Genomic DNA, 13258 nt, shown 5'->3' with positions numbered 1-13258 from the left:
ACAGAGATTTTTAAATTTCTCTACAAATTTGACAGACCGGTCCATCCAAACAAATCACAATTGACAATTCACAGATTAATTATAGCCATAAACCTTTAATACGACAGTATATATTAAGTCTATGATTATAGCCGTGTTTGTTTCATTTTTTCGCAGTTTGGCAGCTGACTGTCAACTTCATAATTGAGTGTCATGTTCAATAACATCTTATCAGAAAAAGCGCGGGAATCTCCAAAAAGGGCGGTCGTGTTTTTTCTGGAAAAATTTAATTTTTCGAATTATTCATTGTAAATATCTTAGTTAGTTAGTTTTCTTTTTATATTTATTTAGTTTCTTTTAGTTTTTATTGTTTTCTGCGCATTTTGGTAAGTCTCTTGTATATAGTATTTTGTAAATATGGATGTGGACCCGGGGGGGCCGGAGTGCCCCCCTGCTGGCCAATTTATAACTGTTCAGACAACAGAAATTAATGATTCTTCTATGGACACTGACTCTTCGATTAATAATAATTCATCTTCAAACCGCAAACGCCCTGCAACATCCAGACGAATTTGCTTAAATGATTCGGCTCCTGGCATGGACGGAATTCCATATTCCTTTTTTAAACACGCTTCCGACGAAGTTTTATGTTATTATTTGGATTTAGTTAATTGTATGTTGTTGACAGGCAATATCCCAGATTCATGGAAAACCCAGAAGGTTATTCCCATTTTAAAACCCGGTAAATCTCCCTCTTCTGCTTCCTCCTATCGTCCCATAGTTCTATCGTCAGTGTTACTAAAAATTTCAGAACATCTTGTAAAGAATCGCTTAGAATGGTATATTGAAAAATATAACCTCATATCGAAAAGTCAATATGGATTCCGCAAAGGAAAAGGTACTATAGATAATATCGCACTTCTTACCACAGATATTCGTATCGCTTTTACAGAAAACAAATCTGTTTTAGCTGTTTTTTTAGATGTAAATGCAGCATATGATAACGTAAGAATAGATATACTCCGACGAAAGCTACATTTATTAGGTGTTCCCATAACATTAAGTAATTTTATCATAAACATATTACTTGAAAGATTTATTGCTCTGCCTTTGCAAAATGAAATGTCAACAGAATTGCGGGTTGTAGATAAAGGGCTTCCCCAAGGCGCAGTAATAAGTCCACCTTTGTACAATATTTATACATCAGATTTAGAGGAAGCAGTTATTGGCGAGACTTCAGATTTGGAAACAGATATAGAGTATGTAGATGATGAATTATATCTTTTGCAATACGCCGATGATTTAGCAATTTATATCATAGACCAATCCATTGAAAGAGCCTCTATTCGATTATCGCGCTGTCTAGCAAGACTAAAAATATGGTTAGATGCAAATGGATTAGATCTTTCAGTTAATAAAAGTACCGCTGTTCTATTTACCCGTATGCGCTTACCTCCGCCTGTGGTGGTAAAATATAATGGAATGCAAATTCCAGTCGACAAGGAGGCAAAGTTTTTTGGGGTAATTTTAGACTCAAAACTCAATGGTAATGCTCATAATGAGTATGTTGCGTCTAAGTGTGAACGCACTTTAAACATAATAAGGTGCCTATCAGGAGTGTGGTGGGGTTCTCATCCGTTTAACTTAAAATTACTGTATAACGCATTGATTAGAAGTGTGTTAGATTATGGAACATTCCTTCTTGAACCCTGTAATGTAGCTGGTTTCAAACAGTTAGATAAGATTCAAGCAAAAGCTATGAGAATCATTTGTGGAGCCATGGCTTCCTCCCCAATAAATGCATTACAGGTAGAATGTGGTGAACCACCGCTCTACCTCAGGCGACAATATCTGGCTGACAAGTTTTTCATTCGCTGTTTGCAATTTTCAAACCATCCTCTTATTCCGAAACTGAAAAAACTGTTAGATTTAGTAAACAAGGATAATTTTTGGCTACACAAATCTCGCCCTTGCTTAGTAAATAGTTATGTGCGATACTCATTCCTTGACGCCCCTACACTTAGATTACCGGTGTATCCTCTGTTTCAATCTTCCTTTGAATCCCTTATTTTGGATCCGGATATCCGTTACGACATAGGTATAAAAAAATCAGATAAGTATTATGCAAAACCATTTTTCAATTATTTAACAACCAATAATTGGGAAGGCTGGCATCACATTTACATAGATGCCTCTAAAATATCAATTGTTAATAATAATTGTGTTGGAGTTGGTATATACCATCTCCAATACAACATAGTCCAAAAAGTCAAATTTCCGCCGCAAACTTCCGTATTCACTGGAGAATGTTATGGCCTATTTAAAGCGGTCGACTACATTTTACTAGCGAAACTTAATAAAACTGTCATTTTTACCGATTCTTTAAGTGCCCTTCAAGCATTAAATGGATTTACGTTTAAGTCAAAATGTTTTCCCATAATAATTCAAATTAGAAACCTTTTGCAGAAATGTATTGTTGCTAACTTATCTGTTACGTTTGTCTGGATACCGAGTCATTGCGGCATTCTTGGAAATGAAAAAGCGGATGCTTTGGCCAAAGATGCTGCTTTTAGTGGAGATGTTTTTCCATATATGAATTACTGTCATGACTTGCCTTCCCTTGCTAAGAACTTTCTCCAACAGGATTGGAGTAAGGACTGGGCACGAACGAGTCATAAAAAAGGTGTACAATATAGGCTAATACAACCTGAGATTCAATTCAGACCTTGGTTTTTCAAAATTAAATTATCAAAAAGCACAACTTCTTCTTTAATAAGAATGAGGTTAGGACATGTCCTGACTCCGGCCCACCTAAAAAGGATACGAATTCGCAACAATGATGCTTGCGATTGCGGTTTGGAAGTGGGTGATTTGAATCATATTATTCTTTCCTGTCCTCTGTATGACCACTCCTACCTTTATGATAGTCTCTCCTCTATGTCTATACCCTTTCCTACTTCCGTACCAACTTTATTAAATTCATGTAACAAATTAGTTTATTCGTGTTTATCTCAATATTTACGTAGCAACTCCATTAACCTTTAGTATATTATTATACCTTGTAGTGAAACTTCCTAACTAGATCCGAAATCCTGAATTCCGTACTTATTTTGCTTTTCCGCCGCCTATTCCCTACCTTTGTATATGGCAAAGTACACCGCCAGTGTCAGTGCCAAAAACAAAAAAAAAAAAAAAAAAAAACATCTTATCAGTTCTGACAGAAATTGTTCTTCTTCTTCTTTTGGCGTAAGCCTCCCCATTTAGGAGTTGCCAGCGTCAGAGTTGAGGCGAAAAATGTGAACAGTTATAACTTATAACGTAAACTGATTGCCATGCAGCGGGCACGGGTGATGACTTCATGCGACCATGCAAATACAAGATAAAATAATGAAACAGAAAAAACCAGAACAAGCAAATAAGTACAGCAAAATATTGTTTCTTAGCCTTTAAAGATACACAGAGTACATAAACATAAATACAATCTACTTATATTAAATATAAAAGGAAGAGAATTCATATTACAACTAGAGCCTAATGTGATTATGAGCAATGAACGAGCATAAGATGTCTATAAATGGAGAATATACTAACGATAAAATAGATTTAAGATTAGTGGGACGAGGAATATTAGGAGGAAGGTAATCGTACAATGAAAGGTTGTTTTCGCAAGCAAAAAATATATGGTCTGGAGAGCCTTCATCCAAGCCACATTCACACAATGAGCTATCCCTCACCCTTATTTTAGCTAGAAATACCGGGTTACACGAGTGACCCAGACGTAGCCGACAGATAGTAGAGCAAACAGGCTTATTAGCTTTCAAATATTTAAAAAACCACGGTCGACTAGGTACTGAATCCTGAATTTCAGCGTAAAAACGTCCTTTATCCCTACTCGACTCAGTCCAAATGGAATTCCACTCCAGAGTCAAATGCGACTTGGCCAGAGGAAGAAGATCCTGACAAAAAATTTTGAAATTACTTAAACCACCAGACTTTGCAGCTTCTTTGGCATAAAGATCCACACATTCATTTCCTATAATCCCGCTATGACCAGGAATCCAAGCAAGTACAACCTGTATGTTGCTACAATAGCATTTAAATAGTAACTGCCTAATTTTAAAAATTAAAGGGAATTTAAATTTACTTCTAAAGGGGTTTGACAAAATCGCTTGACAGAAATTGTTAGGATTTTATTGAACATGACACTCAATTATGAAGTTGACAGTCAGCTGCCAAACTGCGAAAAAATGAAACGAACACGGCTAATATTAGGTAAACTCACTCACTCGGTGAAACACAGCGCGAGCGCTGTTTCACGCCGGTTTTCTGTGAGAGCGTGGTTTTTCTCCGGTTGAGCCGGCCCATTCGTGCCGAAGCATGGCTCTCCCACTGGTTTGTTCATTGCAACGCCACCAACAAATTGCAATTGGCTTAAATGTCAAGTCGTAAACAGTTGTCGTTGCCATGGCATGACATGATTTGGACATGCGCATTAACAAGATTTTGCAGCGAATGCGCTAAAAATTACGCCGACGAACACGGGTACACGGCACGGGTAAGTAGGTACCTTGTACGTCCGTATTTATTTACTTGTTTTAATTGTAGCGAATGCGGGGGCAAAGCATTTACAAAATATGTAGGTATTATAACAGGTTCTCCGTGTTTTAAGGAGCGTAGCCCGTCGGATCAGAGGCGCTTTGCACACGACGGAGCGGGGCGGACCGGTAGCACAAAGGGAATCCTACAATATCTATTACCAACGCACACCAAGGGCAAAAAGACCGCTCCGCACGTCCCCGGCGGGCTCTGGCGGCGCGGCATGTCCGCGGCTGCCCGCCGTGGATCACACAAACCAGTTTACATGTAGTAACGCAGACGGTGCGGCGGCGCGAGGCGGCAGCTAGCTCTATTCTCTCTACCTCCACTAGAACGAACGTCCTGAACTGACTGCCTCCACTCGTCGTGTGCTTTGTGTACCTACGCGGCGAGGGCAGCTACAGACATCGACGGGCAGACGCGGTCTTTATTCCTTCGTGGACAAAAGCCTGCCTCGCCCCGTCGTCTGCAAAACAATAGAGTCCGCCCGGCAGCCAGCCATCTGGAGCTCTTCTTATATTTGTCGCATTACAGCAAAGCAAGGCGCACCACGAGCGGCTCGGCTTTTGCAATATAAATTATATAGGTACCTAAGCCTTATTTTTCAACGTGAAATAATGAACTTTAAAATACATAAATGAAGATTATATTTTGCCTCAAGATGGGCGCCAAAATGAGAGCCGCGCGGCTTACGTCAGACTGGATGTATATGCGTCCGCGCGTAAGCGTGGTTTTGCTGCTAAGCCACATGATCACAAACAAATGTACTCTTGACGGCGCACCGAGCGCTATGCAGCCTACTTCGCACTTGGCCTATTTATTTTTTATTTAGAAGTGGGCAACTTTTTGTTTTCGCACCACCTGAAAATTTTACTAGGACCGGCACTGGTCCTTATGCGGCCGGAAAAACTGTACTTGTACTCTGTAGTCTGTACTCATTCCATTTTGACAGCGCGCTTGCTAGGGGGGGGAGGTCGTTAGGGTAAAATTTGCACACGGGTGCCACATGGGCTAGAGACGGCCCTGATAGTAGCATATGCTTTCCGTTCTTAAAGCAATGCAAATGAGTTCTCTCAGCACCTTCCCAATCTAATCATGGTATACCTTGGTGCAAAATCTTACTTGTTGATTGCATAATATGCTTAGACTACTTCCCACGAAACTGAAGTCACCACATGTTTCCATATAAATTTTAAGGAGTTCCCTCGATTAGTCATGTCTCCCAGCATCAGATCACCACTTTTGTGAGTATAGTCCCAAATTGGGATGATACTCTGTACGCCAAAAGAAAAATTTTGAAAATCGGTTCACAAACGGCGAAGTAATCGTTGAATATAAAAAAAAAACGAACATAACACCTCCCCCATTTTGAAAGTCAGTTAAAATTGTAGTCTATGTATGTAAGCTATATTATTGTAAAGTTTCATTAAGATTTAAGATACATTCAGTAGTTTTTGCGTGAAAGAGTAACAAACATCCATACATCCATACAAACTTTCGCCTTTATATATATATATATATATATATATATATATATATATATATATATATATATATATATATATATATATATATATATATATATATATATATATATATAAAGTAATAAAGAATAATAATAAAATAAAGTATTACGAAGACCATACTACTGTACATTTCACTCTGGCAAATAAATGATATTATTATTATTATTAAAGTAGGATTAATTATATTCTGTTCACTAAACAATGCTGGCATGTCTTGTATGGCAAAAGCCCTTATTAAAATAAAGATTAAAAAAAAGCTCTTTGACAGAAAACCGACAGCAATCGGGGAACGGGCCGCGAAGTGCGAAACATATGCGAATCGGATCTCTCACTCATGCTTCGCAGGAATTTCGCGGCGCCGCGGCGTCGCGCACGGTTCGCGCGCGAGTGGGGATGCCGTCGGGGAACCAGCCGCGAAGTGCGAAAAATATGCGAACCGGATCCACACTCACGTTTCGCGGAAATTCCGCGGCGTGGGGAAAGTGGGGATGGGGCCTATCAGTAGCAAGCTAAAGAGGCCTATTGGCTGATTTGTTCACACTCGGTGTTTCCGGCCGGCAACACCGAGTGTGAAGTTGTGATTTGTGAACCATGAAGGTATAATACTATTGTGAACCAATCAGTGAGGCCCATTCACGGCAGGACTGCCGTGCAGTCGCCAGTCCTGCCGTGAATGGGCCTTTATACAAAAACCGCCATTTTTCTCCTCACAGACTACTTACGGATACTACGTAAATATGTTCTCCTTAACCAGCAGCACCCTGCCCACGTGCATTTATAACTTTGTTGGATCAGCTGTCATCTGTCAATTTCTCCGGGCAAAGTTAAGGTTAAAGTTCAAGTTAAAGTTAATTTACCTTAACTATAACCATAAATTTAACTTTAATTTAACTTTAACACCGCCTCTGGTGCAACCCAGTCTAACTTTAACTGTAAATTTAACTTTAACTTAAACTACAATGCAAAATGTCAAATCTTTGGTTAAAGTTAAAAATATCATGACGCCATATTTAACCATAACCATAGAGCTTTTTTTTAAATTAAATAAGGGGGCAGACGAGCAAACGGGTCACCTGATGGTAAGCAACTACCGTCGCCCATGGACACTCGCAACATCAGAAGAGCTGCAGGTGCGTTGCCGGCCTTTTAAGAGGGAATACGCTCTTTTCTTGAAGGTTTGCAGGTCGTATCGGTCCGGAAATACTGCTGGTGACAGTTCATTCCAAAGTTTTACAGTGCGCGGCAGAAAGTTACGCGAAAAACGCACTGTGGAAGACTGCCACTCATTGACAAGGTTTTAAATGCATGTGGCGAAAAAAGGAACTAACGCTGTCATCATACAAAAACTGCAATTTTTGACAGTTCTCCTTTACCAGCAGCGCCCCCACCCACGTGCATTTATAACCTTGTTGGGTCAGCTATCATCTGTCAATTTCTCCGGGCAAAATAAGGTTAAAGTCAAAGTTAAAGTTAAATTTACCTTAACTATAACCATAACTTTAAATTTAACTTTAACCACGCCTCTAGATGGAGGAGAACTATCTTATATGGGGGATATTTGAAAAAGTGTCCAGCTGTACGCAGTAAACAACAGTTGAAAAATCCTCCAAGAGTGGCGCTAGCTGCAGCAAAGGGTATGGAACAATGATGAAAAACTCAAAGCAGATATGTTACTACCGCGCGCGTTGTGAAGATTCAAATACGGCCCAATTGGGCCGTCTGTTGTTTAGTCTGCATCGAGCGCAGTCACGAATGTGCCTAAATAAATTGAAGATGACGTCGTGCGCTTTTCGAAAATGTACCAATTATGACTAAAAAAATAACAAAACACATGGAATCTCTTACCAAATGTCTTGATTGCAATAAATACCTCGATTATTTACATTTTCAATAATTTTTTCGAACAATCTGGAAAAAAACGAATTTCCGTCATAGCTCAGGCGAAGAAAGAGACAGCGATACGATTCGACGTTTAAAAATAGAACTGTCTCTTTTATGTAAATAGTTTTTCGTATCTTTTGTCAACTCACTTATCTGTCAAATTTGTCAATGTTTGCAATTTTGAATTTGAAAATTGTTCGGAAAAGATTTAAGCCGGAAAAAAGTATGGACGTAACAGATCTGGGCCTCTATCATGAGCTCTTAAATCCATTCACTTTACGTCCTTATACAGAGTATAAGGACGTAAAGTGAATGGATTTAAGAGCTCATGATAGAGGCCCTGTATAAGTAGAATATCATTGTAATGAAATGAATGTAGCCGTTGGTGACAAAATATAAATATATGTCGCAGGCGGATTGTATATTTAGCCGTATTACATTACGGCTAGCCGTTTTAAAAAACCCGTTTTGTAATGCGGCGTGTCAACGTTTAGCCGGATTGAATGCGGCTGAATAAAAAACCGCCAGAATGCATTCGGCGCTATACGTTATTCAATACGGCTAGCCGTAATGCAATAAGGCTACAGACAATGACATAAGAAGTGTTTCTTATGTCATTGGTTAGAGACTAGTCGCCTTTTTGACAGTTATAGTTTCGTAATTCGTTTCTTATCAGTCGTGGCGCTGCCCGTGTCACAGATTAATATATGAGAAGTAATTTTTGTGTATGCCATTTAAAAATTTGGTTTGCAAGAAATAACAGCTAATAAATCATTTTGTAAGCATAAAAAGATTTTGTTAGCAATAATTAAAATCAGGCTGCAATTCGTGTTCTGTAAATAATCATGACAATGGTCAGCAATTTAAACACATAACTGGCAGCTAGTTTTATTATGTATCTGCAAAATAAACAGTCACTCGACGGAATAATTACTTGGTTATACATTCGTTCAGCAGAGAAAACATTTCAGTATTTTATTTCATTTCATTATTAATTTATTTATTAAGGCCTACTTACCACGGATACCGAAGCGGGGGGACGGGGGGTGCAGCCTCCCCCGCCAAAACAAAAACAAACACAATCCAGAAAGTCCAAAAGTAGGTTAGGTTAGGTTAGAACTTAGACCACAACACAGAGGGAGCCGAGCGAGCGAAGCGAGCGTGCTGCGGCAGCAGCCGGCGACCGTTATAAAACAAAAGATAAATCCAGAATTTTTTGCTTATTCTCTGAGTGCTTACCAAAATTTAATGACGGCCACTCATTGCAGCATTGTTTTATTTTGCAATCGTGGTCACCCTATAACTTACATAGGACTATGATGCGGCTAAACGTGGGCCGCCTTATTGAAGAACGTATCGCAATTACAATCCGGCTAAACGTCGACACGCCGCATTACAAAACTGCTAGCCGTAATGTAATATGGCTAAGTATACAATGTGCCTGCGACATAATATATATTATTTTAAATTTATTAAAATAATATATTTTGAAAAACATTACCTAAAATAGCTGAAATAAAAGCTGCTAAATGATTTAAAATTTACCCTGTTGCTACTGTAGCGCTAGCGCCACCCTAATTTAACGCATTTCAGCGGATACTTTTTACATACAGAGATAGTTCTCACTTCTCCTCCATCTACACTCCATAAAAATATCCTTTCGTCTTTGCACTTTGCAGTCCGAACATCTTAAGGGGGCGACTAACCCTAAAGTGTCGATTTTATAATTCATTTTTATACTTAAAAAAAGCCCCGAATTGTTTCATTTTCTAAAATTAGATACTACATTATATTTCCGAGAAATCAATCTGAGCAAAAACACGATATCTTAAAATTTTCTCGATAGAAAAAAATCACAAAGATGCATCAAATTTGCACGAATTTTTCATTTATTTCCATAACCGTGCATTGAACTAAGTTAATATTTTAACACAATATTAGGTATTTAAAATTATATCATTGAGAGATCGATTTAGCGGATTTTTAAAATGTTGTATATATTTATCGAATTATTGAGAAAAAACTAATTTGGCGATGAATCCGCGTCGTTCTTTTTCACCTGGCATATGAAAGACGGGCGTGAGTGTGAAGAGAGGAGGACGATGTTTGATTTTTGGGGTTAGTCGCCCTCTTAAATCTGTGAGACTGTGAGTCCAAACTCCAAGTTTCAAGTTCAACACGCGACCCGACTATAGATGCTGGCGGGAAAGATTCCGAATTATTCCCGTCGAATACTTCGGAAGTATTCCGAAATATTCCGAAACTTTGGGAATATTTCAACTGTCAAAAATAACGAGGAAAATTGCGCTTGGAAGTTGTAAACTATTTATCTTTAGTTGTGTATCTAAGAATATGTGATGCCGGTTACTAACATTATTAGCCAAGCGGCGAGAAACGGCTTTTTTGGCTTATTATCATTACTAGCGATAAATAGCGGCTGGTAACGGCTTGTTACTTTTCTTTGATAATACCTAATCATATAAGTTCGTTTATTTTTTATGGTTTTTATTCTGATTTACTTACAATAGGATATATTAGTATGGATAGTATGGATATAAGTAAGTAATAAGTAGGTAAGTATAGATTAATCAATCCCATTGGTCATTACTAATTTATGATAAAACTAGATGACGACCGCAACTCCGTTGCGCCAAAATTCGTTTATCGCGCCGGAACCGTAAATTTTTCCGAGATAAAAACTATCCTATGTCCTTTCTCGGAACTCAAAGTATTTCCATGTCAATTTTCAGCCAAATCGATTCAGCGGTTCGAGCGTGAAGAGGTAACAGACAGACAGACAAAAAGACGTACTTTCGCATTTATAATATTAAACCTAGAAGTAGGTATAGATAAACAATTTATACTTTACTTAAGTACGTAATGTGCCACTGAACAAATAATTCACTCAACCACCACAAACCACAAACAAACACGTATATTTCCATTGAATTATTCCGGCGAAATATTCGACGGAAACATTCGAATGCGGGGTACGAATCTTTCCGCGGGGTGAGGGAAAACTTCTCCGGGGAGCATCTCCCTTCCGCGCCGCCGTCGCCCGCTCGCACGACTCGCTCGCCCGTACGAGCGGGCGACGGCGCGCGGCGGTGCGGAAGGGAGATGCTCCCCGGAGAAGTTTTCCCTCACCCCGCGGAAAGATTCGTACCCCGCATTCGAATGTTTCCGTCGAATATTTCGCCGTGGCAGTCGGCCCGTGCGAAGCGGTGATAGCGGCCGGCGGGCGACGCTCTATGCGCGGCGGCGATCGATGATTGATGCAAAATACGATTTTTCACCTTTAATAAAAATTAATATATTTTTTTTATTAAATTCATTTTGAATAATTCAAATTTAAAGAAACTTTCCCAGAAGTATTCCGGAATTATTCGGAATTTTTCAGAAGTTTTGCAACTATAGACCCGACGTTGTTAAATACATTATACAAGTAGCAACACTCGATTCGAACCGACGCCATGTGATGTGTCATGATGTGTCAAGCAAGTAGACAGAAATTAATTTAAAAATAATTAAATTTAGATTTTCTAAACAAATAAAATGTCCGAAGAACATCTAATAGAGTTAGTAAAATTGTATCCAGTATTATATGACAGAGAAAATGAGCAATACAGAGATTTTAATTTGCGAAATGACGCGTGGGAAGCGATAGCTGACCAAATGAAAACGTCGGGTATGTTTTGTTAGGTACTTTGTGAAATAAAAACAGTTTTTCTCTCTCAAAAGGAATTAAGATAGAAATAAATACGCTGTGTAGAAAACGGAGTAATATAAAACCGTAAATATTGCGTATTAGAAGTTAGAACGTAACACGTGAAATAACACGTTCTGATTCCACTATGTATCCCTATCCAAAGAGTGTCATCCCTAGACCCTATCCTACGCGACGTGATTGCAATAATTTATCTATTGTACTAACTATAAAATCAATCGTAGCCTATAATATTTTGATCTTTATCATAATATTTAAAGATAAAAATATACTTAATAAAATGTTTAACTGCCCATATTGATTATTGTGTTTAAAATATTTAATTTGTGTACTTATGTAGAAAATTATATATTTTTGTTAGGTAATAAAAGGTATGGATTACAAAGTTATCCTCGTTTCAGTTGAAGATGTGAGAAGCAAGTGGGAAAAACTGAGAAATTGCTACACAAATGCCTTGAAAAGACGCAGAAAGAAAAGTATTCAAGGAGCTACTGAGCTTGTGTCTTGGAAGCACGAGAAACGCATGAAATTCCTGTTACCACACCTAAAATGGCGACATCCAATGTCTAGTTCCACCATAAAAAATGGTGAGGAGTCCTTTTATAGCGAAGACATTTCGGAAACCGAATTTCCACATCCATACATAGATAGTATTCCAAAGAGATCATCTTCATGCTCATCACCGCCACAAAATAAAGCTGATACTGATCTTGTAAGTGAAATTATAGATATATTTAAGTCGTCACAGGATATAAAGAGATTGCCCAACATGGATGAAAATGATTATTTTTTTCTGTCGATGAGCCAACAAATTAAGAAATTACCAAAATTAGATCAATCTGAAATTAAGTTTAAGTTGCATCAGTTAATACACGAAGCAGAAATAAAAATGTTCAAGAATAATGTAAACCTAAGTTCCCCAGTTTGACTTGAACTGTGAATGGTGATGTGTACACAGAACAATATATAATTATTTTCTTTGTTAAACTTATAATGTTATATAATTAAACTTATTTTGTTAACATAGCATGATTTTCATTTTATTTTTACAACTTCAAAACAATAATTTATAATTTTAAATAGGTAATGGAATGGATATAAATTATAAATCTAGATATTTTATATAGGTAGATTAGAGTACATTTTATTTGTATCTAGTATTAGTAGTAGAAAATAAATTTTATACTGAAAAAGGTAAAATTTAGGAGGTGAAGCGTTAAATTAAGACTGTCGCCTATTCCTAAACAATGTTCCTTAAAAAATTAAAATGCGGTCGTCCGTCTACTGATGGTCTACTGTTCGGGCCACACTAACGTTTAACGTCAATGCCCAACAACGCGACAATTATTGCGATAATTTTAACGCGTTAAAGAGGGTGGCTACACTTGAACGGTCAACGTTTAATGCTCAAAGGCGTTGAAAACGGCGTTGATTTTACTTAACCGACTTCAAAAAAAGGAGGTTATTAATTCTACGCGTATGTATGTAATATTCCAGAACTGCCTAATTTTCGTATATCAGCGTCTGAACAAATGTGCCAAAATATTTC

General features: G+C 38.0%; 2 protein-coding genes across 3 annotated transcripts in view; one reads left to right on the top strand and one right to left on the bottom strand.

Annotated features, from left to right (window-relative positions):
* Positions 1-13258, bottom strand: part of LOC121738205 (gastrula zinc finger protein XlCGF57.1-like) — a 106712-nt gene that overhangs the window by 66555 nt on the left and 26899 nt on the right. The gene's annotated exons all lie outside the window — the stretch shown is intronic.
* LOC121738200 (zinc finger protein 260-like) overlaps positions 1-13258 on the top strand; it is a 190336-nt gene that overhangs the window by 156816 nt on the left and 20262 nt on the right. The gene's annotated exons all lie outside the window — the stretch shown is intronic.

Source organism: Aricia agestis, chromosome 22, assembly GCF_905147365.1.
Source record: "Aricia agestis chromosome 22, ilAriAges1.1, whole genome shotgun sequence".
Taxonomy (NCBI): Eukaryota; Metazoa; Arthropoda; class Insecta; order Lepidoptera; family Lycaenidae; genus Aricia; species Aricia agestis.
This window is presented reverse-complemented; position numbering and strand designations above follow the sequence as displayed.